A 26,814-nucleotide genomic window follows, 5' to 3' on the forward strand; every position below is an offset into this window, starting at 1 on the left:
CCCATGGTCATGTACAATTTATTTGACATTATTTAAATTAAATTGGAATAAATGGAAGAATAAAGTGGAACTAATAAAATAAGAACCAATGATATAACCAGTGAAGCTAAAAAAAATGAATGAAGCTTCTCCACACCTGCTAATTGCCACATTAACTATACTTCCCTTTATTGCATTCAGTAAACACCATTTTTTAAAAATTGATTCATTACCTTTTTATTTAGTAAAACTCACTGCACCAACCCAACCGGATCGGGTCATCTGTCTGCTACACCTGTAGACTACGAGAGTCCCCTTTTGGTCTTAATGTGGAGCTCCGGAGCCACACTCAAGTCTCCAGACAAGCATTTGCAAATTGCCACAAGCATTTGCGAGTCGTCCACGGCGAGACTGTAGCAACACCCAAAGGCAGGGGACGCTGAATGTTGGCATTTTGTGCTCTCAGCCTGTCAGGCGAATATGTGGAAATTTATAAAAAAAGCAGCTCGCATACTTGCTTACATTTGTCAAAGTTTTTAATTTTTTTTTGCGGTGCAAAAGCTTACAGCACCTGGTATTCCCAGGCGGTCTCCCATCCAAGTACTAACCAGGCCCGACCCTGCTTAGCTTCCGAGATCGGACGAGATCGGGCGTTCTCAGGGTAGTATGGCCGTAAGCGACAATTTCTTTCAAAATTTTGCCTTTTATACATGTGGTCTTTATTGTGGCAAATCAATCCAAAAATACGTAACAAGAATCTGAAACTATAACCACAGTCACAAATGTGTAACAACAATCTACAATGCATGATTGAAGTCACAGATATATGACAAATATCAGCAAATGTGTACAATGATTTGTTGGCACATACACATGGTTAAATGCGGACAAAAATCCGTAGATGGGCGACCTGTAAAAACGGGACCTTTTGATTGGCTGTGTTCTTACAGGTGACGTTTGCTACAGTCCTGCCGCGGACGACTCGCAAATGCGTGTGCTGATTTGCAAATGCGTATCAGGAGACTTGTGTGTGGCTCCGTAGCTACACGTTCGGACCACATGGGGGCACTAATATTATTCCAGCCCCGTACCACCAATATATCCACCAATAACATGGGGGGGCGTTCACTGCTATCCACCCATGGTCATGTACAATTTATTTGACATTATTTAAATTAAATTGGAATAAATGGAAGAATAAAGTGGAACTAATAAAATAAGAACCAATGATATAACCAGTGAAGCTAAAAAAAATGAATGAAGCTTCTCCACACCTGCTAATTGCCACATTAACTATACTTCCCTTTATTGCATTCAGTAAACACCATTTTTTAAAAATTGATTCATTACCTTTTTATTTAGTAAAACTCACTGCACCAACCCAACCGGATCGGGTCATCTGTCTGCTACACCTGTAGACTACGAGAGTCCCCTTTTGGTCTTAATGTGGAGCTCCGGAGCCACACTCAAGTCTCCAGACAAGCATTTGCAAATTGCCACAAGCATTTGCGAGTCGTCCACGGCGAGACTGTAGCAACACCCAAAGGCAGGGGACGCTGAATGTTGGCATTTTGTGCTCTCAGCCTGTCAGGCGAATATGTGGAAATTTATAAAAAAAGCAGCTCGCATACTTGCTTACATTTGTCAAAGTTTTTAATTTTTTTTTGCGGTGCAAAAGCTTACAGCACCTGGTATTCCCAGGCGGTCTCCCATCCAAGTACTAACCAGGCCCGACCCTGCTTAGCTTCCGAGATCGGACGAGATCGGGCGTTCTCAGGGTAGTATGGCCGTAAGCGACAATTTCTTTCAAAATTTTGCCTTTTATACATGTGGTCTTTATTGTGGCAAATCAATCCAAAAATACGTAACAAGAATCTGAAACTATAACCACAGTCACAAATGTGTAACAACAATCTACAATGCATGATTGAAGTCACAGATATATGACAAATATCAGCAAATGTGTACAATGATTTGTTGGCACATACACATGGTTAAATGCGGACAAAAATCCGTAGATGGGCGACCTGTAAAAACGGGACCTTTTGATTGGCTGTGTTCTTACAGGTGACGTTTGCTACAGTCCTGCCGCGGACGACTCGCAAATGCGTGTGCTGATTTGCAAATGCGTGTCAGGAGACTTGTGTGTGGCTCCGTAGCTACACGTTCGGACCACATGGGGGCACTAATATTATTCCAGCCCCGTACCACCAATATATCCACCAATAACATGGGGGGGCGTTCACTGCTATCCACCCATGGTCATGTACAATTTATTTGACATTATTTAAATTAAATTGGAATAAATGGAAGAATAAAGTGGAACTAATAAAATAAGAACCAATGATATAACCAGTGAAGCTAAAAAAAATGAATGAAGCTTCTCCACACCTGCTAATTGCCACATTAACTATACTTCCCTTTATTGCATTCAGTAAACACCATTTTTTAAAAATTGATTCATTACCTTTTTATTTAGTAAAACTCACTGCACCAACCCAACCGGATCGGGTCATCTGTCTGCTACACCTGTAGACTACGAGAGTCCCCTTTTGGTCTTAATGTGGAGCTCCGGAGCCACACTCAAGTCTCCAGACAAGCATTTGCAAATTGCCACAAGCATTTGCGAGTCGTCCACGGCGAGACTGTAGCAACACCCAAAGGCAGGGGACGCTGAATGTTGGCATTTTGTGCTCTCAGCCTGTCAGGCGAATATGTGGAAATTTATAAAAAAAGCAGCTCGCATACTTGCTTACATTTGTCAAAGTTTTTTATTTTTTTTTGCGGTGCAAAAGCATACAGCACCTGGTATTCCCAGGCGGTCTCCCATCCAAGTACTAACCAGGCCCGACCCTGCTTAGCTTCCGAGATCGGACGAGATCGGGCGTTCTCAGGGTAGTATGGCCGTAAGCGACAATTTCTTTCAAAATTTTGCCTTTTATACATGTGGTCTTTATTGTGGCAAATCAATCCAAAAATACGTAACAAGAATCTGAAACTATAACCACAGTCACAAATGTGTAACAACAATCTACAATGCATGATTGAAGTCACAGATATATGACAAATATCAGCAAATGTGTACAATGATTTGTTGGCACATACACATGGTTAAATGCGGACAAAAATCCGTAGATGGGCGACCTGTAAAAACGGGACCTTTTGATTGGCTGTGTTCTTACAGGTGACGTTTGCTACAGTCCTGCCGCGGACGACTCGCAAATGCGTGTGCTGATTTGCAAATGCGTGTCAGGAGACTTGTGTGTGGCTCCGTAGCTACACGTTCGGACCACATGGGGGCACTAATATTATTCCAGCCCCGTACCACCAATATATCCACCAATAACATGGGGGGGCGTTCACTGCTATCCACCCATGGTCATGTACAATTTATTTGACATTATTTAAATTAAATTGGAATAAATGGAAGAATAAAGTGGAACTAATAAAATAAGAACCAATGATATAACCAGTGAAGCTAAAAAAAATGAATGAAGCTTCTCCACACCTGCTAATTGCCACATTAACTATACTTCCCTTTATTGCATTCAGTAAACACCATTTTTTTAAAATTGATTCATTACCTTTTTATTTAGTAAAACTCACTGCACCAACCCAACCGGATCGGGTCATCTGTCTGCTACACCTGTAGACTACGAGAGTCCCCTTTTGGTCTTAATGTGGAGCTCCGGAGCCACACTCAAGTCTCCAGACAAGCATTTGCAAATTGCCACAAGCATTTGCGAGTCGTCCACGGCGAGACTGTAGCAACACCCAAAGGCAGGGGACGCTGAATGTTGGCATTTTGTGCTCTCAGCCTGTCAGGCGAATATGTGGAAATTTATAAAAAAAGCAGCTCGCATACTTGCTTACATTTGTCAAAGTTTTTTATTTTTTTTTGCGGTGCAAAAGCTTACAGCACCTGGTATTCCCAGGCGGTCTCCCATCCAAGTACTAACCAGGCCCGACCCTGCTTAGCTTCCGAGATCGGACGAGATCGGGCGTTCTCAGGGTAGTATGGCCGTAAGCGACAATTTCTTTCAAAATTTTGCCTTTTATACATGTGGTCTTTATTGTGGCAAATCAATCCAAAAATACGTAACAAGAATCTGAAACTATAACCACAGTCACAAATGTGTAACAACAATCTACAATGCATGATTGAAGTCACAGATATATGACAAATATCAGCAAATGTGTACAATGATTTGTTGGCACATACACATGGTTAAATGCGGACAAAAATCCGTAGATGGGCGACCTGTAAAAACGGGACCTTTTGATTGGCTGTGTTCTTACAGGTGACGTTTGCTACAGTCCTGCCGCGGACGACTCGCAAATGCGTGTGCTGATTTGCAAATGCGTGTCAGGAGACTTGTGTGTGGCTCCGTAGCTACACGTTCGGACCACATGGGGGCACTAATATTATTCCAGCCCCGTACCACCAATATATCCACCAATAACATGGGGGGGCGTTCACTGCTATCCACCCATGGTCATGTACAATTTATTTGACATTATTTAAATTAAATTGGAATAAATGGAAGAATAAAGTGGAACTAATAAAATAAGAACCAATGATATAACCAGTGAAGCTAAAAAAAATGAATGAAGCTTCTCCACACCTGCTAATTGCCACATTAACTATACTTCCCTTTATTGCATTCAGTAAACACCATTTTTTAAAAATTGATTCATTACCTTTTTATTTAGTAAAACTCACTGCACCAACCCAACCGGATCGGGTCATCTGTCTGCTACACCTGTAGACTACGAGAGTCCCCTTTTGGTCTTAATGTGGAGCTCCGGAGCCACACTCAAGTCTCCAGACAAGCATTTGCAAATTGCCACAAGCATTTGCGAGTCGTCCACGGCGAGACTGTAGCAACACCCAAAGGCAGGGGACGCTGAATGTTGGCATTTTGTGCTCTCAGCCTGTCAGGCGAATATGTGGAAATTTATAAAAAAAGCAGCTCGCATACTTGCTTACATTTGTCAAAGTTTTTAATTTTTTTTTGCGGTGCAAAAGCTTACAGCACCTGGTATTCCCAGGCGGTCTCCCATCCAAGTACTAACCAGGCCCGACCCTGCTTAGCTTCCGAGATCGGACGAGATCGGGCGTTCTCAGGGTAGTATGGCCGTAAGCGACAATTTCTTTCAAAATTTTGCCTTTTATACATGTGGTCTTTATTGTGGCAAATCAATCCAAAAATACGTAACAAGAATCTGAAACTATAACCACAGTCACAAATGTGTAACAACAATCTACAATGCATGATTGAAGTCACAGATATATGACAAATATCAGCAAATGTGTACAATGATTTGTTGGCACATACACATGGTTAAATGCGGACAAAAATCCGTAGATGGGCGACCTGTAAAAACGGGACCTTTTGATTGGCTGTGTTCTTACAGGTGACGTTTGCTACAGTCCTGCCGCGGACGACTCGCAAATGCGTGTGCTGATTTGCAAATGCGTGTCAGGAGACTTGTGTGTGGCTCCGTAGCTACACGTTCGGACCACATGGGGGCACTAATATTATTCCAGCCCCGTACCACCAATATATACACCAATAACATGGGGGGGCGTTCACTGCTATCCACCCATGGTCATGTACAATTTATTTGACATTATTTAAATTAAATTGGAATAAATGGAAGAATAAAGTGGAACTAATAAAATAAGAACCAATGATATAACCAGTGAAGCTAAAAAAAATGAATGAAGCTTCTCCACACCTGCTAATTGCCACATTAACTATACTTCCCTTTATTGCATTCAGTAAACACCATTTTTTTAAAATTGATTCATTACCTTTTTATTTAGTAAAACTCACTGCACCAACCCAACCGGATCGGGTCATCTGTCTGCTACACCTGTAGACTACGAGAGTCCCCTTTTGGTCTTAATGTGGAGCTCCGGAGCCACACTCAAGTCTCCAGACAAGCATTTGCAAATTGCCACAAGCATTTGCGAGTCGTCCACGGCGAGACTGTAGCAACACCCAAAGGCAGGGGACGCTGAATGTTGGCATTTTGTGCTCTCAGCCTGTCAGGCGAATATGTGGAAATTTATAAAAAAAGCAGCTCGCATACTTGCTTACATTTGTCAAAGTTTTTAATTTTTTTTTGCGGTGCAAAAGCTTACAGCACCTGGTATTCCCAGGCGGTCTCCCATCCAAGTACTAACCAGGCCCGACCCTGCTTAGCTTCCGAGATCGGACGAGATCGGGAGTTCTCAGGGTAGTATGGCCGTAAGCGACAATTCCTTTCAAAATTTTGCCTTTTATACATGTGGTCTTTATTGTGGCAAATCAATCCAAAAATACGTAACAAGAATCTGAAACTATAACCACAGTCACAAATGTGTAACAACAATCTACAATGCATGATTGAAGTCACAGATATATGACAAATATCAGCAAATGTGTACAATGATTTGTTGGCACATACACATGGTTAAATGCGGACAAAAATCCGTAGATGGGCGACCTGTAAAAACGGGACCTTTTGATTGGCTGTGTTCTTACAGGTGACGTTTGCTACAGTCCTGCCGCGGACGACTCGCAAATGCGTGTGCTGATTTGCAAATGCGTATCAGGAGACTTGTGTGTGGCTCCGTAGCTACACGTTCGGACCACATGGGGGCACTAATATTATTCCAGCCCCGTACCACCAATATATCCACCAATAACATGGGGGGGCGTTCACTGCTATCCACCCATGGTCATGTACAATTTATTTGACATTATTTAAATTAAATTGGAATAAATGGAAGAATAAAGTGGAACTAATAAAATAAGAACCAATGATATAACCAGTGAAGCTAAAAAAAATGAATGAAGCTTCTCCACACCTGCTAATTGCCACATTAACTATACTTCCCTTTATTGCATTCAGTAAACACCATTTTTTAAAAATTGATTCATTACCTTTTTATTTAGTAAAACTCACTGCACCAACCCAACCGGATCGGGTCATCTGTCTGCTACACCTGTAGACTACGAGAGTCCCCTTTTGGTCTTAATGTGGAGCTCCGGAGCCACACTCAAGTCTCCAGACAAGCATTTGCAAATTGCCACAAGCATTTGCGAGTCGTCCACGGCGAGACTGTAGCAACACCCAAAGGCAGGGGACGCTGAATGTTGGCATTTTGTGCTCTCAGCCTGTCAGGCGAATATGTGGAAATTTATAAAAAAAGCAGCTCGCATACTTGCTTACATTTGTCAAAGTTTTTAATTTTTTTTTGCGGTGCAAAAGCTTACAGCACCTGGTATTCCCAGGCGGTCTCCCATCCAAGTACTAACCAGGCCCGACCCTGCTTAGCTTCCGAGATCGGACGAGATCGGGCGTTCTCAGGGTAGTATGGCCGTAAGCGACAATTTCTTTCAAAATTTTGCCTTTTATACATGTGGTCTTTATTGTGGCAAATCAATCCAAAAATACGTAACAAGAATCTGAAACTATAACCACAGTCACAAATGTGTAACAACAATCTACAATGCATGATTGAAGTCACAGATATATGACAAATATCAGCAAATGTGTACAATGATTTGTTGGCACATACACATGGTTAAATGCGGACAAAAATCCGTAGATGGGCGACCTGTAAAAACGGGACCTTTTGATTGGCTGTGTTCTTACAGGTGACGTTTGCTACAGTCCTGCCGCGGACGACTCGCAAATGCGTGTGCTGATTTGCAAATGCGTGTCAGGAGACTTGTGTGTGGCTCCGTAGCTACACGTTCGGACCACATGGGGGCACTAATATTATTCCAGCCCCGTACCACCAATATATCCACCAATAACATGGGGGGGCGTTCACTGCTATCCACCCATGGTCATGTACAATTTATTTGACATTATTTAAATTAAATTGGAATAAATGGAAGAATAAAGTGGAACTAATAAAATAAGAACCAATGATATAACCAGTGAAGCTAAAAAAAATGAATGAAGCTTCTCCACACCTGCTAATTGCCACATTAACTATACTTCCCTTTATTGCATTCAGTAAACACCATTTTTTTAAAATTGATTCATTACCTTTTTATTTAGTAAAACTCACTGCACCAACCCAACCGGATCGGGTCATCTGTCTGCTACACCTGTAGACTACGAGAGTCCCCTTTTGGTCTTAATGTGGAGCTCCGGAGCCACACTCAAGTCTCCAGACAAGCATTTGCAAATTGCCACAAGCATTTGCGAGTCGTCCACGGCGAGACTGTAGCAACACCCAAAGGCAGGGGACGCTGAATGTTGGCATTTTGTGCTCTCAGCCTGTCAGGCGAATATGTGGAAATTTATAAAAAAAAGCAGCTCGCATACTTGCTTACATTTGTCAAAGTTTTTAATTTTTTTTTGCGGTGCAAAAGCTTACAGCACCTGGTATTCCCAGGCGGTCTCCCATCCAAGTACTAACCAGGCCCGACCCTGCTTAGCTTCCGAGATCGGACGAGATCGGGCGTTCTCAGGGTAGTATGGCCGTAAGCGACAATTTCTTTCAAAATTTTGCCTTTTATACATGTGGTCTTTATTGTGGCAAATCAATCCAAAAATACGTAACAAGAATCTGAAACTATAACCACAGTCACAAATGTGTAACAACAATCTACAATGCATGATTGAAGTCACAGATATATGACAAATATCAGCAAATGTGTACAATGATTTGTTGGCACATACACATGGTTAAATGCGGACAAAAATCCGTAGATGGGCGACCTGTAAAAACGGGACCTTTTGATTGGCTGTGTTCTTACAGGTGACGTTTGCTACAGTCCTGCCGCGGACGACTCGCAAATGCGTGTGCTGATTTGCAAATGCGTGTCAGGAGACTTGTGTGTGGCTCCGTAGCTACACGTTCGGACCACATGGGGGCACTAATATTATTCCAGCCCCGTACCACCAATATATCCACCAATAACATGGGGGGGCGTTCACTGCTATCCACCCATGGTCATGTACAATTTATTTGACATTATTTAAATTAAATTGGAATAAATGGAAGAATAAAGTGGAACTAATAAAATAAGAACCAATGATATAACCAGTGAAGCTAAAAAAAATGAATGAAGCTTCTCCACACCTGCTAATTGCCACATTAACTATACTTCCCTTTATTGCATTCAGTAAACACCATTTTTTTAAAATTGATTCATTACCTTTTTATTTAGTAAAACTCACTGCACCAACCCAACCGGATCGGGTCATCTGTCTGCTACACCTGTAGACTACGAGAGTCCCCTTTTGGTCTTAATGTGGAGCTCCGGAGCCACACTCAAGTCTCCAGACAAGCATTTGCAAATTGCCACAAGCATTTGCGAGTCGTCCACGGCGAGACTGTAGCAACACCCAAAGGCAGGGGACGCTGAATGTTGGCATTTTGTGCTCTCAGCCTGTCAGGCGAATATGTGGAAATTTATAAAAAAAGCAGCTCGCATACTTGCTTACATTTGTCAAAGTTTTTAATTTTTTTTTGCGGTGCAAAAGCTTACAGCACCTGGTATTCCCAGGCGGTCTCCCATCCAAGTACTAACCAGGCCCGACCCTGCTTAGCTTCCGAGATCGGACGAGATCGGGCGTTCTCAGGGTAGTATGGCCGTAAGCGACAATTTCTTTCAAAATTTTGCCTTTTATACATGTGGTCTTTATTGTGGCAAATCAATCCAAAAATACGTAACAAGAATCTGAAACTATAACCACAGTCACAAATGTGTAACAACAATCTACAATGCATGATTGAAGTCACAGATATATGACAAATATCAGCAAATGTGTACAATGATTTGTTGGCACATACACATGGTTAAATGCGGACAAAAATCCGTAGATGGGCGACCTGTAAAAACGGGACCTTTTGATTGGCTGTGTTCTTACAGGTGACGTTTGCTACAGTCCTGCCGCGGACGACTCGCAAATGCGTGTGCTGATTTGCAAATGCGTGTCAGGAGACTTGTGTGTGGCTCCGTAGCTACACGTTCGGACCACATGGGGGCACTAATATTATTCCAGCCCCGTACCACCAATATATCCACCAATAACATGGGGGGGCGTTCACTGCTATCCACCCATGGTCATGTACAATTTATTTGACATTATTTAAATTAAATTGGAATAAATGGAAGAATAAAGTGGAACTAATAAAATAAGAACCAATGATATAACCAGTGAAGCTAAAAAAAATGAATGAAGCTTCTCCACACCTGCTAATTGCCACATTAACTATACTTCCCTTTATTGCATTCAGTAAACACCATTTTTTTAAAATTGATTCATTACCTTTTTATTTAGTAAAACTCACTGCACCAACCCAACCGGATCGGGTCATCTGTCTGCTACACCTGTAGACTACGAGAGTCCCCTTTTGGTCTTAATGTGGAGCTCCGGAGCCACACTCAAGTCTCCAGACAAGCATTTGCAAATTGCCACAAGCATTTGCGAGTCGTCCACGGCGAGACTGTAGCAACACCCAAAGGCAGGGGACGCTGAATGTTGGCATTTTGTGCTCTCAGCCTGTCAGGCGAATATGTGGAAATTTATAAAAAAAGCAGCTCGCATACTTGCTTACATTTGTCAAAGTTTTTAATTTTTTTTTGCGGTGCAAAAGCTTACAGCACCTGGTATTCCCAGGCGGTCTCCCATCCAAGTACTAACCAGGCCCGACCCTGCTTAGCTTCCGAGATCGGACGAGATCGGGCGTTCTCAGGGTAGTATGGCCGTAAGCGACAATTTCTTTCAAAATTTTGCCTTTTATACATGTGGTCTTTATTGTGGCAAATCAATCCAAAAATACGTAACAAGAATCTGAAACTATAACCACAGTCACAAATGTGTAACAACAATCTACAATGCATGATTGAAGTCACAGATATATGACAAATATCAGCAAATGTGTACAATGATTTGTTGGCACATACACATGGTTAAATGCGGACAAAAATCCGTAGATGGGCGACCTGTAAAAACGGGACCTTTTGATTGGCTGTGTTCTTACAGGTGACGTTTGCTACAGTCCTGCCGCGGACGACTCGCAAATGCGTGTGCTGATTTGCAAATGCGTGTCAGGAGACTTGTGTGTGGCTCCGTAGCTACACGTTCGGACCACATGGGGGCACTAATATTATTCCAGCCCCGTACCACCAATATATACACCAATAACATGGGGGGGCGTTCACTGCTATCCACCCATGGTCATGTACAATTTATTTGACATTATTTAAATTAAATTGGAATAAATGGAAGAATAAAGTGGAACTAATAAAATAAGAACCAATGATATAACCAGTGAAGCTAAAAAAAATGAATGAAGCTTCTCCACACCTGCTAATTGCCACATTAACTATACTTCCCTTTATTGCATTCAGTAAACACCATTTTTTAAAAATTGATTCATTACCTTTTTATTTAGTAAAACTCACTGCACCAACCCAACCGGATCGGGTCATCTGTCTGCTACACCTGTAGACTACGAGAGTCCCCTTTTGGTCTTAATGTGGAGCTCCGGAGCCACACTCAAGTCTCCAGACAAGCATTTGCAAATTGCCACAAGCATTTGCGAGTCGTCCACGGCGAGACTGTAGCAACACCCAAAGGCAGGGGACGCTGAATGTTGGCATTTTGTGCTCTCAGCCTGTCAGGCGAATATGTGGAAATTTATAAAAAAAGCAGCTCGCATACTTGCTTACATTTGTCAAAGTTTTTAATTTTTTTTTGCGGTGCAAAAGCATACAGCACCTGGTATTCCCAGGCGGTCTCCCATCCAAGTACTAACCAGGCCCGACCCTGCTTAGCTTCCGAGATCGGACGAGATCGGGCGTTCTCAGGGTAGTATGGCCGTAAGCGACAATTTCTTTCAAAATTTTGCCTTTTATACATGTGGTCTTTATTGTGGCAAATCAATCCAAAAATACGTAACAAGAATCTGAAACTATAACCACAGTCACAAATGTGTAACAACAATCTACAATGCATGATTGAAGTCACAGATATATGACAAATATCAGCAAATGTGTACAATGATTTGTTGGCACATACACATGGTTAAATGCGGACAAAAATCCGTAGATGGGCGACCTGTAAAAACGGGACCTTTTGATTGGCTGTGTTCTTACAGGTGACGTTTGCTACAGTCCTGCCGCGGACGACTCGCAAATGCGTGTGCTGATTTGCAAATGCGTGTCAGGAGACTTGTGTGTGGCTCCGTAGCTACACGTTCGGACCACATGGGGGCACTAATATTATTCCAGCCCCGTACCACCAATATATCCACCAATAACATGGGGGGGCGTTCACTGCTATCCACCCATGGTCATGTACAATTTATTTGACATTATTTAAATTAAATTGGAATAAATGGAAGAATAAAGTGGAACTAATAAAATAAGAACCAATGATATAACCAGTGAAGCTAAAAAAAATGAATGAAGCTTCTCCACACCTGCTAATTGCCACATTAACTATACTTCCCTTTATTGCATTCAGTAAACACCATTTTTTTAAAATTGATTCATTACCTTTTTATTTAGTAAAACTCACTGCACCAACCCAACCGGATCGGGTCATCTGTCTGCTACACCTGTAGACTACGAGAGTCCCCTTTTGGTCTTAATGTGGAGCTCCGGAGCCACACTCAAGTCTCCAGACAAGCATTTGCAAATTGCCACAAGCATTTGCGAGTCGTCCACGGCGAGACTGTAGCAACACCCAAAGGCAGGGGACGCTGAATGTTGGCATTTTGTGCTCTCAGCCTGTCAGGCGAATATGTGGAAATTTATAAAAAAAGCAGCTCGCATACTTGCTTACATTTGTCAAAGTTTTTAATTTTTTTTTGCGGTGCAAAAGCTTACAGCACCTGGTATTCCCAGGCGGTCTCCCATCCAAGTACTAACCAGGCCCGACCCTGCTTAGCTTCCGAGATCGGACGAGATCGGGCGTTCTCAGGGTAGTATGGCCGTAAGCGACAATTTCTTTCAAAATTTTGCCTTTTATACATGTGGTCTTTATTGTGGCAAATCAATCCAAAAATACGTAACAAGAATCTGAAACTATAACCACAGTCACAAATGTGTAACAACAATCTACAATGCATGATTGAAGTCACAGATATATGACAAATATCAGCAAATGTGTACAATGATTTGTTGGCACATACACATGGTTAAATGCGGACAAAAATCCGTAGATGGGCGACCTGTAAAAACGGGACCTTTTGATTGGCTGTGTTCTTACAGGTGACGTTTGCTACAGTCCTGCCGCGGACGACTCGCAAATGCGTGTGCTGATTTGCAAATGCGTGTCAGGAGACTTGTGTGTGGCTCCGTAGCTACACGTTCGGACCACATGGGGGCACTAATATTATTCCAGCCCCGTACCACCAATATATCCACCAATAACATGGGGGGGCGTTCACTGCTATCCACCCATGGTCATGTACAATTTATTTGACATTATTTAAATTAAATTGGAATAAATGGAAGAATAAAGTGGAACTAATAAAATAAGAACCAATGATATAACCAGTGAAGCTAAAAAAAATGAATGAAGCTTCTCCACACCTGCTAATTGCCACATTAACTATACTTCCCTTTATTGCATTCAGTAAACACCATTTTTTTAAAATTGATTCATTACCTTTTTATTTAGTAAAACTCACTGCACCAACCCAACCGGATCGGGTCATCTGTCTGCTACACCTGTAGACTACGAGAGTCCCCTTTTGGTCTTAATGTGGAGCTCCGGAGCCACACTCAAGTCTCCAGACAAGCATTTGCAAATTGCCACAAGCATTTGCGAGTCGTCCACGGCGAGACTGTAGCAACACCCAAAGGCAGGGGACGCTGAATGTTGGCATTTTGTGCTCTCAGCCTGTCAGGCGAATATGTGGAAATTTATAAAAAAAGCAGCTCGCATACTTGCTTACATTTGTCAAAGTTTTTAATTTTTTTTTGCGGTGCAAAAGCTTACAGCACCTGGTATTCCCAGGCGGTCTCCCATCCAAGTACTAACCAGGCCCGACCCTGCTTAGCTTCCGAGATCGGACGAGATCGGGCGTTCTCAGGGTAGTATGGCCGTAAGCGACAATTTCTTTCAAAATTTTGCCTTTTATACATGTGGTCTTTATTGTGGCAAATCAATCCAAAAATACGTAACAAGAATCTGAAACTATAACCACAGTCACAAATGTGTAACAACAATCTACAATGCATGATTGAAGTCACAGATATATGACAAATATCAGCAAATGTGTACAATGATTTGTTGGCACATACACATGGTTAAATGCGGACAAAAATCCGTAGATGGGCGACCTGTAAAAACGGGACCTTTTGATTGGCTGTGTTCTTACAGGTGACGTTTGCTACAGTCCTGCCGCGGACGACTCGCAAATGCGTGTGCTGATTTGCAAATGCGTGTCAGGAGACTTGTGTGTGGCTCCGTAGCTACACGTTCGGACCACATGGGGGCACTAATATTATTCCAGCCCCGTACCACCAATATATCCACCAATAACATGGGGGGGCGTTCACTGCTATCCACCCATGGTCATGTACAATTTATTTGACATTATTTAAATTAAATTGGAATAAATGGAAGAATAAAGTGGAACTAATAAAATAAGAACCAATGATATAACCAGTGAAGCTAAAAAAAATGAATGAAGCTTCTCCACACCTGCTAATTGCCACATTAACTATACTTCCCTTTATTGCATTCAGTAAACACCATTTTTTTAAAATTGATTCATTACCTTTTTATTTAGTAAAACTCACTGCACCAACCCAACCGGATCGGGTCATCTGTCTGCTACACCTGTAGACTACGAGAGTCCCCTTTTGGTCTTAATGTGGAGCTCCGGAGCCACACTCAAGTCTCCAGACAAGCATTTGCAAATTGCCACAAGCATTTGCGAGTCGTCCACGGCGAGACTGTAGCAACACCCAAAGGCAGGGGACGCTGAATGTTGGCATTTTGTGCTCTCAGCCTGTCAGGCGAATATGTGGAAATTTATAAAAAAAGCAGCTCGCATACTTGCTTACATTTGTCAAAGTTTTTAATTTTTTTTTGCGGTGCAAAAGCTTACAGCACCTGGTATTCCCAGGCGGTCTCCCATCCAAGTACTAACCAGGCCCGACCCTGCTTAGCTTCCGAGATCGGACGAGATCGGGCGTTCTCAGGGTAGTATGGCCGTAAGCGACAATTTCTTTCAAAATTTTGCCTTTTATACATGTGGTCTTTATTGTGGCAAATCAATCCAAAAATACGTAACAAGAATCTGAAACTATAACCACAGTCACAAATGTGTAACAACAATCTACAATGCATGATTGAAGTCACAGATATATGACAAATATCAGCAAATGTGTACAATGATTTGTTGGCACATACACATGGTTAAATGCGGACAAAAATCCGTAGATGGGCGACCTGTAAAAACGGGACCTTTTGATTGGCTGTGTTCTTACAGGTGACGTTTGCTACAGTCCTGCCGCGGACGACTCGCAAATGCGTGTGCTGATTTGCAAATGCGTGTCAGGAGACTTGTGTGTGGCTCCGTAGCTACACGTTCGGACCACATGGGGGCACTAATATTATTCCAGCCCCGTACCACCAATATATACACCAATAACATGGGGGGGCGTTCACTGCTATCCACCCATGGTCATGTACAATTTATTTGACATTATTTAAATTAAATTGGAATAAATGGAAGAATAAAGTGGAACTAATAAAATAAGAACCAATGATATAACCAGTGAAGCTAAAAAAAATGAATGAAGCTTCTCCACACCTGCTAATTGCCACATTAACTATACTTCCCTTTATTGCATTCAGTAAACACCATTTTTTTAAAATTGATTCATTACCTTTTTATTTAGTAAAACTCACTGCACCAACCCAACCGGATCGGGTCATCTGTCTGCTACACCTGTAGACTACGAGAGTCCCCTTTTGGTCTTAATGTGGAGCTCCGGAGCCACACTCAAGTCTCCAGACAAGCATTTGCAAATTGCCACAAGCATTTGCGAGTCGTCCACGGCGAGACTGTAGCAACACCCAAAGGCAGGGGACGCTGAATGTTGGCATTTTGTGCTCTCAGCCTGTCAGGCGAATATGTGGAAATTTATAAAAAAAAGCAGCTCGCATACTTGCTTACATTTGTCAAAGTTTTTAATTTTTTTTTGCGGTGCAAAAGCTTACAGCACCTGGTATTCCCAGGCGGTCTCCCATCCAAGTACTAACCAGGCCCGACCCTGCTTAGCTTCCGAGATCGGACGAGATCGGGCGTTCTCAGGGTAGTATGGCCGTAAGCGACAATTTCTTTCAAAATTTTGCCTTTTATACATGTGGTCTTTATTGTGGCAAATCAATCCAAAAATACGTAACAAGAATCTGAAACTATAACCACAGTCACAAATGTGTAACAACAATCTACAATGCATGATTGAAGTCACAGATATATGACAAATATCAGCAAATGTGTACAATGATTTGTTGGCACATACACATGGTTAAATGCGGACAAAAATCCGTAGATGGGCGACCTGTAAAAACGGGACCTTTTGATTGGCTGTGTTCTTACAGGTGACGTTTGCTACAGTCCTGCCGCGGACGACTCGCAAATGCGTGTGCTGATTTGCAAATGCGTGTCAGGAGACTTGTGTGTGGCTCCGTAGCTACACGTTCGGACCACATGGGGGCACTAATATTATTCCAGCCCCGTACCACCAATATATCCACCAATAACATGGGGGGGCGTTCACTGCTATCCACCCATGGTCATGTACAATTTATTTGACATTATTTAAATTAAATTGGAATAAATGGAAGAATAAAGTGGAACTAATAAAATAAGAACCAATGATATAACCAGTGAAGCTAAAAAAAATGAATGAAGCTTCTCCACACCTGCTAATTGCCACATTAACTATACTTCCCTTTATTGCATTCAGTAAACACCATTTTTTTAAAATTGATTCATTACCTTTTTATTTAGTAAAACTCACTGCACCAACCCAACCGGATCGGGTCATCTGTCTGCTACACCTGTAGACTACGAGAGTCCCCTTTTGGTCTTAATGTGGAGCTCCGGAGCCACACTCAAGTCTCCAGACAAGCATTTGCAAATTGCCACAAGCATTTGCGAGTCGTCCACGGCGAGACTGTAGCAACACCCAAAGGCAGGGGACGCTGAATGTTGGCATTTTGTGCTCTCAGCCTGTCAGGCGAATATGTGGAAATTTATAAAAAAAGCAGCTCGCATACTTGCTTACATTTGTCAAAGTTTTTAATTTTTTTTTGCGGTGCAAAAGCTTACAGCACCTGGTATTCCCAGGCGGTCTCCCATCCAAGTACTAACCAGGCCCGACCCTGCTTAGCTTCCGAGATCGGACGAGATCGGGCGTTCTCAGGGTAGTATGGCCGTAAGCGACAATTTCTTTCAAAATTTTGCCTTTTATACATGTGGTCTTTATTGTGGCAAATCAATCCAAAAATACGTAACAAGAATCTGAAACTATAACCACAGTCACAAATGTGTAACAACAATCTACAATGCATGATTGAAGTCACAGATATATGACAAATATCAGCAAATGTGTACAATGATTTGTTGGCACATACACATGGTTAAATGCGGACAAAAATCCGTAGATGGGCGACCTGTAAAAACGGGACCTTTTGATTGGCTGTGTTCTTACAGGTGACGTTTGCTACAGTCCTGCCGCGGACGACTCGCAAATGCGTGTGCTGATTTGCAAATGCGTGTCAGGAGACTTGTGTGTGGCTCCGTAGCTACACGTTCGGACCACATGGGGGCACTAATATTATTCCAGCCCCGTACCACCAATATATCCACCAATAACATGGGGGGGCGTTCACTGCTATCCACCCATGGTCATGTACAATTTATTTGACATTATTTAAATTAAATTGGAATAAATGGAAGAATAAAGTGGAACTAATAAAATAAGAACCAATGATATAACCAGTGAAGCTAAAAAAAATGAATGAAGCTTCTCCACACCTGCTAATTGCCACATTAACTATACTTCCCTTTATTGCATTCAGTAAACACCATTTTTTTAAAATTGATTCATTACCTTTTTATTTAGTAAAACTCACTGCACCAACCCAACCGGATCGGGTCATCTGTCTGCTACACCTGTAGACTACGAGAGTCCCCTTTTGGTCTTAATGTGGAGCTCCGGAGCCACACTCAAGTCTCCAGACAAGCATTTGCAAATTGCCACAAGCATTTGCGAGTCGTCCACGGCGAGACTGTAGCAACACCCAAAGGCAGGGGACGCTGAATGTTGGCATTTTGTGCTCTCAGCCTGTCAGGCGAATATGTGGAAATTTATAAAAAAAGCAGCTCGCATACTTGCTTACATTTGTCAAAGTTTTTAATTTTTTTTTGCGGTGCAAAAGCTTACAGCACCTGGTATTCCCAGGCGGTCTCCCATCCAAGTACTAACCAGGCCCGACCCTGCTTAGCTTCCGAGATCGGACGAGATCGGGCGTTCTCAGGGTAGTATGGCCGTAAGCGACAATTTCTTTCAAAATTTTGCCTTTTATACATGTGGTCTTTATTGTGGCAAATCAATCCAAAAATACGTAACAAGAATCTGAAACTATAACCACAGTCACAAATGTGTAACAACAATCTACAATGCATGATTGAAGTCACAGATATATGACAAATATCAGCAAATGTGTACAATGATTTGTTGGCACATACACATGGTTAAATGCGGACAAAAATCCGTAGATGGGCGACCTGTAAAAACGGGACCTTTTGATTGGCTGTGTTCTTACAGGTGACGTTTGCTACAGTCCTGCCGCGGACGACTCGCAAATGCGTGTGCTGATTTGCAAATGCGTGTCAGGAGACTTGTGTGTGGCTCCGTAGCTACACGTTCGGACCACATGGGGGCACTAATATTATTCCAGCCCCGTACCACCAATATATACACCAATAACATGGGGGGGCGTTCACTGCTATCCACCCATGGTCATGTACAATTTATTTGACATTATTTAAATTAAATTGGAATAAATGGAAGAATAAAGTGGAACTAATAAAATAAGAACCAATGATATAACCAGTGAAGCTAAAAAAAATGAATGAAGCTTCTCCACACCTGCTAATTGCCACATTAACTATACTTCCCTTTATTGCATTCAGTAAACACCATTTTTTTAAAATTGATTCATTACCTTTTTATTTAGTAAAACTCACTGCACCAACCCAACCGGATCGGGTCATCTGTCTGCTACACCTGTAGACTACGAGAGTCCCCTTTTGGTCTTAATGTGGAGCTCCGGAGCCACACTCAAGTCTCCAGACAAGCATTTGCAAATTGCCACAAGCATTTGCGAGTCGTCCACGGCGAGACTGTAGCAACACCCAAAGGCAGGGGACGCTGAATGTTGGCATTTTGTGCTCTCAGCCTGTCAGGCGAATATGTGGAAATTTATAAAAAAAAGCAGCTCGCATACTTGCTTACATTTGTCAAAGTTTTTAATTTTTTTTTGCGGTGCAAAAGCTTACAGCACCTGGTATTCCCAGGCGGTCTCCCATCCAAGTACTAACCAGGCCCGACCCTGCTTAGCTTCCGAGATCGGACGAGATCGGGCGTTCTCAGGGTAGTATGGCCGTAAGCGACAATTTCTTTCAAAATTTTGCCTTTTATACATGTGGTCTTTATTGTGGCAAATCAATCCAAAAATACGTAACAAGAATCTGAAACTATAACCACAGTCACAAATGTGTAACAACAATCTACAATGCATGATTGAAGTCACAGATATATGACAAATATCAGCAAATGTGTACAATGATTTGTTGGCACATACACATGGTTAAATGCGGACAAAAATCCGTAGATGGGCGACCTGTAAAAACGGGACCTTTTGATTGGCTGTGTTCTTACAGGTGACGTTTGCTACAGTCCTGCCGCGGACGACTCGCAAATGCGTGTGCTGATTTGCAAATGCGTGTCAGGAGACTTGTGTGTGGCTCCGTAGCTACACGTTCGGACCACATGGGGGCACTAATATTATTCCAGCCCCGTACCACCAATATATCCACCAATAACATGGGGGGGCGTTCACTGCTATCCACCCATGGTCATGTACAATTTATTTGACATTATTTAAATTAAATTGGAATAAATGGAAGAATAAAGTGGAACTAATAAAATAAGAACCAATGATATAACCAGTGAAGCTAAAAAAAATGAATGAAGCTTCTCCACACCTGCTAATTGCCACATTAACTATACTTCCCTTTATTGCATTCAGTAAACACCATTTTTTTAAAATTGATTCATTACCTTTTTATTTAGTAAAACTCACTGCACCAACCCAACCGGATCGGGTCATCTGTCTGCTACACCTGTAGACTACGAGAGTCCCCTTTTGGTCTTAATGTGGAGCTCCGGAGCCACACTCAAGTCTCCAGACAAGCATTTGCAAATTGCCACAAGCATTTGCGAGTCGTCCACGGCGAGACTGTAGCAACACCCAAAGGCAGGGGACGCTGAATGTTGGCATTTTGTGCTCTCAGCCTGTCAGGCGAATATGTGGAAATTTATAAAAAAAGCAGCTCGCATACTTGCTTACATTTGTCAAAGTTTTTAATTTTTTTTTGCGGTGCAAAAGCTTACAGCACCTGGTATTCCCAGGCGGTCTCCCATCCAAGTACTAACCAGGCCCGACCCTGCTTAGCTTCCGAGATCGGACGAGATCGGGCGTTCTCAGGGTAGTATGGCCGTAAGCGACAATTTCTTTCAAAATTTTGCCTTTTATACATGTGGTCTTTATTGTGGCAAATCAATCCAAAAATACGTAACAAGAATCTGAAACTATAACCACAGTCACAAATGTGTAACAACAATCTACAATGCATGATTGAAGTCACAGATATATGACAAATATCAGCAAATGTGTACAATGATTTGTTGGCACATACACATGGTTAAATGCGGACAAAAATCCGTAGATGGGCGACCTGTAAAAACGGGACCTTTTGATTGGCTGTGTTCTTACAGGTGACGTTTGCTACAGTCCTGCCGCGGACGACTCGCAAATGCGTGTGCTGATTTGCAAATGCGTGTCAGGAGACTTGTGTGTGGCTCCGTAGCTACACGTTCGGACCACATGGGGGCACTAATATTATTCCAGCCCCGTACCACCAATATATCCACCAATAACATGGGGGGGCGTTCACTGCTATCCACCCATGGTCATGTACAATTTATTTGACATTATTTAAATTAAATTGGAATAAATGGAAGAATAAAGTGGAACTAATAAAATAAGAACCAATGATATAACCAGTGAAGCTAAAAAAAATGAATGAAGCTTCTCCACACCTGCTAATTGCCACATTAACTATACTTCCCTTTATTGCATTCAGTAAACACCATTTTTTAAAAATTGATTCATTACCTTTTTATTTAGTAAAACTCACTGCACCAACCCAACCGGATCGGGTCATCTGTCTGCTACACCTGTAGACTACGAGAGTCCCCTTTTGGTCTTAATGTGGAGCTCCGGAGCCACACTCAAGTCTCCAGACAAGCATTTGCAAATTGCCACAAGCATTTGCGAGTCGTCCACGGCGAGACTGTAGCAACACCCAAAGGCAGGGGACGCTGAATGTTGGCATTTTGTGCTCTCAGCCTGTCAGGCGAATATGTGGAAATTTATAAAAAAAGCAGCTCGCATACTTGCTTACATTTGTCAAAGTTTTTAATTTTTTTTTGCGGTGCAAAAGCTTACAGCACCTGGTATTCCCAGGCGGTCTCCCATCCAAGTACTAACCAGGCCCGACCCTGCTTAGCTTCCGAGATCGGACGAGATCGGGCGTTCTCAGGGTAGTATGGCCGTAAGCGACAATTTCTTTCAAAATTTTGCCTTTTATACATGTGGTCTTTATTGTGGCAAATCAATCCAAAAATACGTAACAAGAATCTGAAACTATAACCACAGTCACAAATGTGTAACAACAATCTACAATGCATGATTGAAGTCACAGATATATGACAAATATCAGCAAATGTGTACAATGATTTGTTGGCACATACACATGGTTAAATGCGGACAAAAATCCGTAGATGGGCGACCTGTAAAAACGGGACCTTTTGATTGGCTGTGTTCTTACAGGTGACGTTTGCTACAGTCCTGCCGCGGACGACTCGCAAATGCGTGTGCTGATTTGCAAATGCGTGTCAGGAGACTTGTGTGTGGCTCCGTAGCTACACGTTCGGACCACATGGGGGCACTAATATTATTCCAGCCCCGTACCACCAATATATCCACCAATAACATGGGGGGGCGTTCACTGCTATCCACCCATGGTCATGTACAATTTATTTGACATTATTTAAATTAAATTGGAATAAATGGAAGAATAAAGTGGAACTAATAAAATAAGAACCAATGATATAACCAGTGAAGCTAAAAAAAATGAATGAAGCTTCTCCACACCTGCTAATTGCCACATTAACTATACTTCCCTTTATTGCATTCAGTAAACACCATTTTTTTAAAATTGATTCATTACCTTTTTATTTAGTAAAACTCACTGCACCAACCCAACCGGATCGGGTCATCTGTCTGCTACACCTGTAGACTACGAGAGTCCCCTTTTGGTCTTAATGTGGAGCTCCGGAGCCACACTCAAGTCTCCAGACAAGCATTTGCAAATTGCCACAAGCATTTGCGAGTCGTCCACGGCGAGACTGTAGCAACACCCAAAGGCAGGGGACGCTGAATGTTGGCATTTTGTGCTCTCAGCCTGTCAGGCGAATATGTGGAAATTTATAAAAAAAGCAGCTCGCATACTTGCTTACATTTGTCAAAGTTTTTTATTTTTTTTTGCGGTGCAAAAGCTTACAGCACCTGGTATTCCCAGGCGGTCTCCCATCCAAGTACTAACCAGGCCCGACCCTGCTTAGCTTCCGAGATCGGACGAGACCGGGCGTTCTCAGGGTAGTATGGCCGTAAGCGACAATTCCTTTCAAAATTTTGCCTTTTATACATGTGGTCTTTATTGTGGCAAATCAATCCAAAAATACGTAACAAGAATCTGAAACTATAACCACAGTCACAAATGTGTAACAACAATCTACAATGCATGATTGAAGTCACAGATATATGACAAATATCAGCAAATGTGTACAATGATTTGTTGGCACATACACATGGTTAAATGCGGACAAAAATCCGTAGATGGGCGACCTGTAAAAACGGGACCTTTTGATTGGCTGTGTTCTTACAGGTGACGTTTGCTACAGTCCTGCCGCGGACGACTCGCAAATGCGTGTGCTGATTTGCAAATGCGTGTCAGGAGACTTGTGTGTGGCTCCGTAGCTACACGTTCGGACCACATGGGGGCACTAATATTATTCCAGCCCCGTACCACCAATATATCCACCAATAACATGGGGGGGCGTTCACTGCTATCCACCCATGGTCATGTACAATTTATTTGACATTATTTAAATTAAATTGGAATAAATGGAAGAATAAAGTGGAACTAATAAAATAAGAACCAATGATATAACCAGTGAAGCTAAAAAAAATGAATGAAGCTTCTCCACACCTGCTAATTGCCACATTAACTATACTTCCCTTTATTGCATTCAGTAAACACCATTTTTTTAAAATTGATTCATTACCTTTTTATTTAGTAAAACTCACTGCACCAACCCAACCGGATCGGGTCATCTGTCTGCTACACCTGTAGACTACGAGAGTCCCCTTTTGGTCTTAATGTGGAGCTCCGGAGCCACACTCAAGTCTCCAGACAAGCATTTGCAAATTGCCACAAGCATTTGCGAGTCGTCCACGGCGAGACTGTAGCAACACCCAAAGGCAGGGGACGCTGAATGTTGGCATTTTGTGCTCTCAGCCTGTCAGGCGAATATGTGGAAATTTATAAAAAAAGCAGCTCGCATACTTGCTTACATTTGTCAAAGTTTTTTATTTTTTTTTGCGGTGCAAAAGCATACAGCACCTGGTATTCCCAGGCGGTCTCCCATCCAAGTACTAACCAGGCCCGACCCTGCTTAGCTTCCGAGATCGGACGAGATCGGGCGTTCTCAGGGTAGTATGGCCGTAAGCGACAATTTCTTTCAAAATTTTGCCTTTTATACATGTGGTCTTTATTGTGGCAAATCAATCCAAAAATACGTAACAAGAATCTGAAACTATAACCACAGTCACAAATGTGTAACAACAATCTACAATGCATGATTGAAGTCACAGATATATGACAAATATCAGCAAATGTGTACAATGATTTGTTGGCACATACACATGGTTAAATGCGGACAAAAATCCGTAGATGGGCGACCTGTAAAAACGGGACCTTTTGATTGGCTGTGTTCTTACAGGTGACGTTTGCTACAGTCCTGCCGCGGACGACTCGCAAATGCGTGTGCTGATTTGCAAATGCGTGTCAGGAGACTTGTGTGTGGCTCCGTAGCTACACGTTCGGACCACATGGGGGCACTAATATTATTCCAGCCCCGTACCACCAATATATCCACCAATAACATGGGGGGGCGTTCACTGCTATCCACCCATGGTCATGTACAATTTATTTGACATTATTTAAATTAAATTGGAATAAATGGAAGAATAAAGTGGAACTAATAAAATAAGAACCAATGATATAACCAGTGAAGCTAAAAAAAATGAATGAAGCTTCTCCACACCTGCTAATTGCCACATTAACTATACTTCCCTTTATTGCATTCAGTAAACACCATTTTTTTAAAATTGATTCATTACCTTTTTATTTAGTAAAACTCACTGCACCAACCCAACCGGATCGGGTCATCTGTCTGCTACACCTGTAGACTACGAGAGTCCCCTTTTGGTCTTAATGTGGAGCTCCGGAGCCACACTCAAGTCTCCAGACAAGCATTTGCAAATTGCCACAAGCATTTGCGAGTCGTCCACGGCGAGACTGTAGCAACACCCAAAGGCAGGGGACGCTGAATGTTGGCATTTTGTGCTCTCAGCCTGTCAGGCGAATATGTGGAAATTTATAAAAAAAGCAGCTCGCATACTTGTTTACATTTGTCAAAGTTTTTTATTTTTTTTTGCGGTGCAAAAGCTTACAGCACCTGGTATTCCCAGGCGGTCTCCCATCCAAGTACTAACCAGGCCCGACCCTGCTTAGCTTCCGAGATCGGACGAGATCGGGCGTTCTCAGGGTAGTATGGCCGTAAGCGACAATTTTTTTTCAAAATTTTGCCTTTTATACATGTGGTCTTTATTGTGGCAAATCAATCCAAAAATACGTAACAAGAATCTGAAACTATAACCACAGTCACAAATGTGTAACAACAATCTACAATGCATGATTGAAGTCACAGATATATGACAAATATCAGCAAATGTGTACAATGATTTGTTGGCACATACACATGGTTAAATGCGGACAAAAATCCGTAGATGGGCGACCTGTAAAAACGGGACCTTTTGATTGGCTGTGTTCTTACAGGTGACGTTTGCTACAGTCCTGCCGCGGACGACTCGCAAATGCGTGTGCTGATTTGCAAATGCGTGTCAGGAGACTTGTGTGTGGCTCCGTAGCTACACGTTCGGACCACATGGGGGCACTAATATTATTCCAGCCCCGTACCATCAATATATCCACCAATAACATGGGGGGGCGTTCACTGCTATCCACCCATGGTCATGTACAATTTATTTGACATTATTTAAATTAAATTGGAATAAATGGAAGAATAAAGTGGAACTAATAAAATAAGAACCAATGATATAACCAGTGAAGCTAAAAAAAATGAATGAAGCTTCTCCACACCTGCTAATTGCCACATTAACTATACTTCCCTTTATTGCATTCAGTAAACACCATTTTTTTAAAATTGATTCATTACCTTTTTATTTAGTAAAACTCACTGCACCAACCCAACCGGATCGGGTCATCTGTCTGCTACACCTGTAGACTACGAGAGTCCCCTTTTGGTCTTAATGTGGAGCTCCGGAGCCACACTCAAGTCTCCAGACAAGCATTTGCAAATTGCCACAAGCATTTGCGAGTCGTCCACGGCGAGACTGTAGCAACACCCAAAGGCAGGGGACGCTGAATGTTGGCATTTTGTGCTCTCAGCCTGTCAGGCGAATATGTGGAAATTTATAAAAAAAGCAGCTCGCATACTTGCTTACATTTGTCAAAGTTTTTAATTTTTTTTTGCGGTGCAAAAGCTTACAGCACCTGGTATTCCCAGGCGGTCTCCCATCCAAGTACTAACCAGGCCCGACCCTGCTTAGCTTCCGAGATCGGACGAGATCGGGCGTTCTCAGGGTAGTATGGCCGTAAGCGACAATTCCTTTCAAAATTTTGCCTTTTATACATGTGGTCTTTATTGTGGCAAATACTTCAATCCAAAAATACGTAACAAGAATCTGAAACTATAACCACAGTCACAAATGTGTAACAACAATCTACAATGCATGATTGAAGTCACAGATATATGACAAATATCAGCAAATGTGTACAATGATTTGTTGGCACATACACATGGTTAAATGCGGACAAAAATCCGTAGATGGGCGACCTGTAAAAACGGGACCTTTTGATTGGCTGTGTTCTTACAGGTGACGTTTGCTACAGTCCTGCCGCGGACGACTCGCAAATGCGTGTGCTGATTTGCAAATGCGTGTCAGGAGACTTGTGTGTGGCTCCGTAGCTACACGTTCGGACCACATGGGGGCACTAATATTATTCCAGCCCCGTACCACCAATATATCCACCAATAACATGGGGGGGCGTTCACTGCTATC

At 42.3% G+C, this 26,814-nt stretch overlaps 24 non-coding genes across 24 annotated transcripts; all 24 read right to left on the reverse strand.

Moving 5' to 3' along the window:
• Nucleotides 1-538: 538 nt before the first annotated feature.
• LOC148328208 (5S ribosomal RNA) lies at nucleotides 539-657 on the reverse strand. The gene has a single exon (XR_015846045.1). It is a non-coding gene; the product is annotated as a 5S ribosomal RNA (ribosomal RNA).
• Nucleotides 658-1,655: 998 nt separating this feature from the next.
• LOC148328209 (5S ribosomal RNA) lies at nucleotides 1,656-1,774 on the reverse strand. The gene has a single exon (XR_015846046.1). It is a non-coding gene; the product is annotated as a 5S ribosomal RNA (ribosomal RNA).
• Nucleotides 1,775-2,772: 998 nt separating this feature from the next.
• Nucleotides 2,773-2,891, reverse strand: LOC148328210 (5S ribosomal RNA). Its single transcript, XR_015846003.1, has one exon. It is a non-coding gene; the product is annotated as a 5S ribosomal RNA (ribosomal RNA).
• Nucleotides 2,892-3,889: 998 nt separating this feature from the next.
• LOC148328211 (5S ribosomal RNA) lies at nucleotides 3,890-4,008 on the reverse strand. Its single transcript, XR_015846047.1, has one exon. It is a non-coding gene; the product is annotated as a 5S ribosomal RNA (ribosomal RNA).
• Nucleotides 4,009-5,006: 998 nt separating this feature from the next.
• On the reverse strand, nucleotides 5,007-5,125 carry LOC148328212 (5S ribosomal RNA). Its single transcript, XR_015846048.1, has one exon. It is a non-coding gene; the product is annotated as a 5S ribosomal RNA (ribosomal RNA).
• A 998-nt stretch (nucleotides 5,126-6,123) lies between these two features.
• Nucleotides 6,124-6,242, reverse strand: LOC148328213 (5S ribosomal RNA). The gene has a single exon (XR_015845977.1). It is a non-coding gene; the product is annotated as a 5S ribosomal RNA (ribosomal RNA).
• Nucleotides 6,243-7,240: 998 nt separating this feature from the next.
• LOC148328214 (5S ribosomal RNA) lies at nucleotides 7,241-7,359 on the reverse strand. Its single transcript, XR_015846049.1, has one exon. It is a non-coding gene; the product is annotated as a 5S ribosomal RNA (ribosomal RNA).
• Nucleotides 7,360-8,358: 999 nt separating this feature from the next.
• LOC148328215 (5S ribosomal RNA) lies at nucleotides 8,359-8,477 on the reverse strand. Its single transcript, XR_015846050.1, has one exon. It is a non-coding gene; the product is annotated as a 5S ribosomal RNA (ribosomal RNA).
• A 998-nt stretch (nucleotides 8,478-9,475) lies between these two features.
• On the reverse strand, nucleotides 9,476-9,594 carry LOC148328216 (5S ribosomal RNA). The gene has a single exon (XR_015846052.1). It is a non-coding gene; the product is annotated as a 5S ribosomal RNA (ribosomal RNA).
• Nucleotides 9,595-10,592: 998 nt separating this feature from the next.
• On the reverse strand, nucleotides 10,593-10,711 carry LOC148328217 (5S ribosomal RNA). The gene has a single exon (XR_015846053.1). It is a non-coding gene; the product is annotated as a 5S ribosomal RNA (ribosomal RNA).
• Nucleotides 10,712-11,709: 998 nt separating this feature from the next.
• On the reverse strand, nucleotides 11,710-11,828 carry LOC148328218 (5S ribosomal RNA). Its single transcript, XR_015846004.1, has one exon. It is a non-coding gene; the product is annotated as a 5S ribosomal RNA (ribosomal RNA).
• Nucleotides 11,829-12,826: 998 nt separating this feature from the next.
• On the reverse strand, nucleotides 12,827-12,945 carry LOC148328219 (5S ribosomal RNA). Its single transcript, XR_015846054.1, has one exon. It is a non-coding gene; the product is annotated as a 5S ribosomal RNA (ribosomal RNA).
• A 998-nt stretch (nucleotides 12,946-13,943) lies between these two features.
• On the reverse strand, nucleotides 13,944-14,062 carry LOC148328220 (5S ribosomal RNA). The gene has a single exon (XR_015846055.1). It is a non-coding gene; the product is annotated as a 5S ribosomal RNA (ribosomal RNA).
• Nucleotides 14,063-15,060: 998 nt separating this feature from the next.
• LOC148328221 (5S ribosomal RNA) lies at nucleotides 15,061-15,179 on the reverse strand. The gene has a single exon (XR_015846056.1). It is a non-coding gene; the product is annotated as a 5S ribosomal RNA (ribosomal RNA).
• Nucleotides 15,180-16,178: 999 nt separating this feature from the next.
• Nucleotides 16,179-16,297, reverse strand: LOC148328222 (5S ribosomal RNA). Its single transcript, XR_015846057.1, has one exon. It is a non-coding gene; the product is annotated as a 5S ribosomal RNA (ribosomal RNA).
• Nucleotides 16,298-17,295: 998 nt separating this feature from the next.
• LOC148328223 (5S ribosomal RNA) lies at nucleotides 17,296-17,414 on the reverse strand. The gene has a single exon (XR_015846058.1). It is a non-coding gene; the product is annotated as a 5S ribosomal RNA (ribosomal RNA).
• Nucleotides 17,415-18,412: 998 nt separating this feature from the next.
• LOC148328224 (5S ribosomal RNA) lies at nucleotides 18,413-18,531 on the reverse strand. Its single transcript, XR_015846059.1, has one exon. It is a non-coding gene; the product is annotated as a 5S ribosomal RNA (ribosomal RNA).
• A 999-nt stretch (nucleotides 18,532-19,530) lies between these two features.
• On the reverse strand, nucleotides 19,531-19,649 carry LOC148328225 (5S ribosomal RNA). Its single transcript, XR_015846060.1, has one exon. It is a non-coding gene; the product is annotated as a 5S ribosomal RNA (ribosomal RNA).
• Nucleotides 19,650-20,647: 998 nt separating this feature from the next.
• On the reverse strand, nucleotides 20,648-20,766 carry LOC148328226 (5S ribosomal RNA). Its single transcript, XR_015846061.1, has one exon. It is a non-coding gene; the product is annotated as a 5S ribosomal RNA (ribosomal RNA).
• Nucleotides 20,767-21,764: 998 nt separating this feature from the next.
• LOC148328227 (5S ribosomal RNA) lies at nucleotides 21,765-21,883 on the reverse strand. The gene has a single exon (XR_015846063.1). It is a non-coding gene; the product is annotated as a 5S ribosomal RNA (ribosomal RNA).
• A 998-nt stretch (nucleotides 21,884-22,881) lies between these two features.
• On the reverse strand, nucleotides 22,882-23,000 carry LOC148328228 (5S ribosomal RNA). Its single transcript, XR_015845997.1, has one exon. It is a non-coding gene; the product is annotated as a 5S ribosomal RNA (ribosomal RNA).
• Nucleotides 23,001-23,998: 998 nt separating this feature from the next.
• On the reverse strand, nucleotides 23,999-24,117 carry LOC148328229 (5S ribosomal RNA). The gene has a single exon (XR_015846005.1). It is a non-coding gene; the product is annotated as a 5S ribosomal RNA (ribosomal RNA).
• A 998-nt stretch (nucleotides 24,118-25,115) lies between these two features.
• On the reverse strand, nucleotides 25,116-25,234 carry LOC148328230 (5S ribosomal RNA). The gene has a single exon (XR_015846064.1). It is a non-coding gene; the product is annotated as a 5S ribosomal RNA (ribosomal RNA).
• Nucleotides 25,235-26,233: 999 nt separating this feature from the next.
• On the reverse strand, nucleotides 26,234-26,352 carry LOC148328231 (5S ribosomal RNA). Its single transcript, XR_015846065.1, has one exon. It is a non-coding gene; the product is annotated as a 5S ribosomal RNA (ribosomal RNA).
• Between the last annotated feature and the right edge of the window lie 462 nt (nucleotides 26,353-26,814).

This window comes from Idiotropiscis lumnitzeri, chromosome 11 (genome assembly GCF_059441095.1).
Source record: "Idiotropiscis lumnitzeri isolate Australia: NSW breed Sydney's pygmy pipehorse chromosome 11, RoL_Ilum_1.0, whole genome shotgun sequence".
In the NCBI taxonomy this organism is placed as follows: Eukaryota; Metazoa; Chordata; class Actinopteri; order Syngnathiformes; family Syngnathidae; genus Idiotropiscis; species Idiotropiscis lumnitzeri.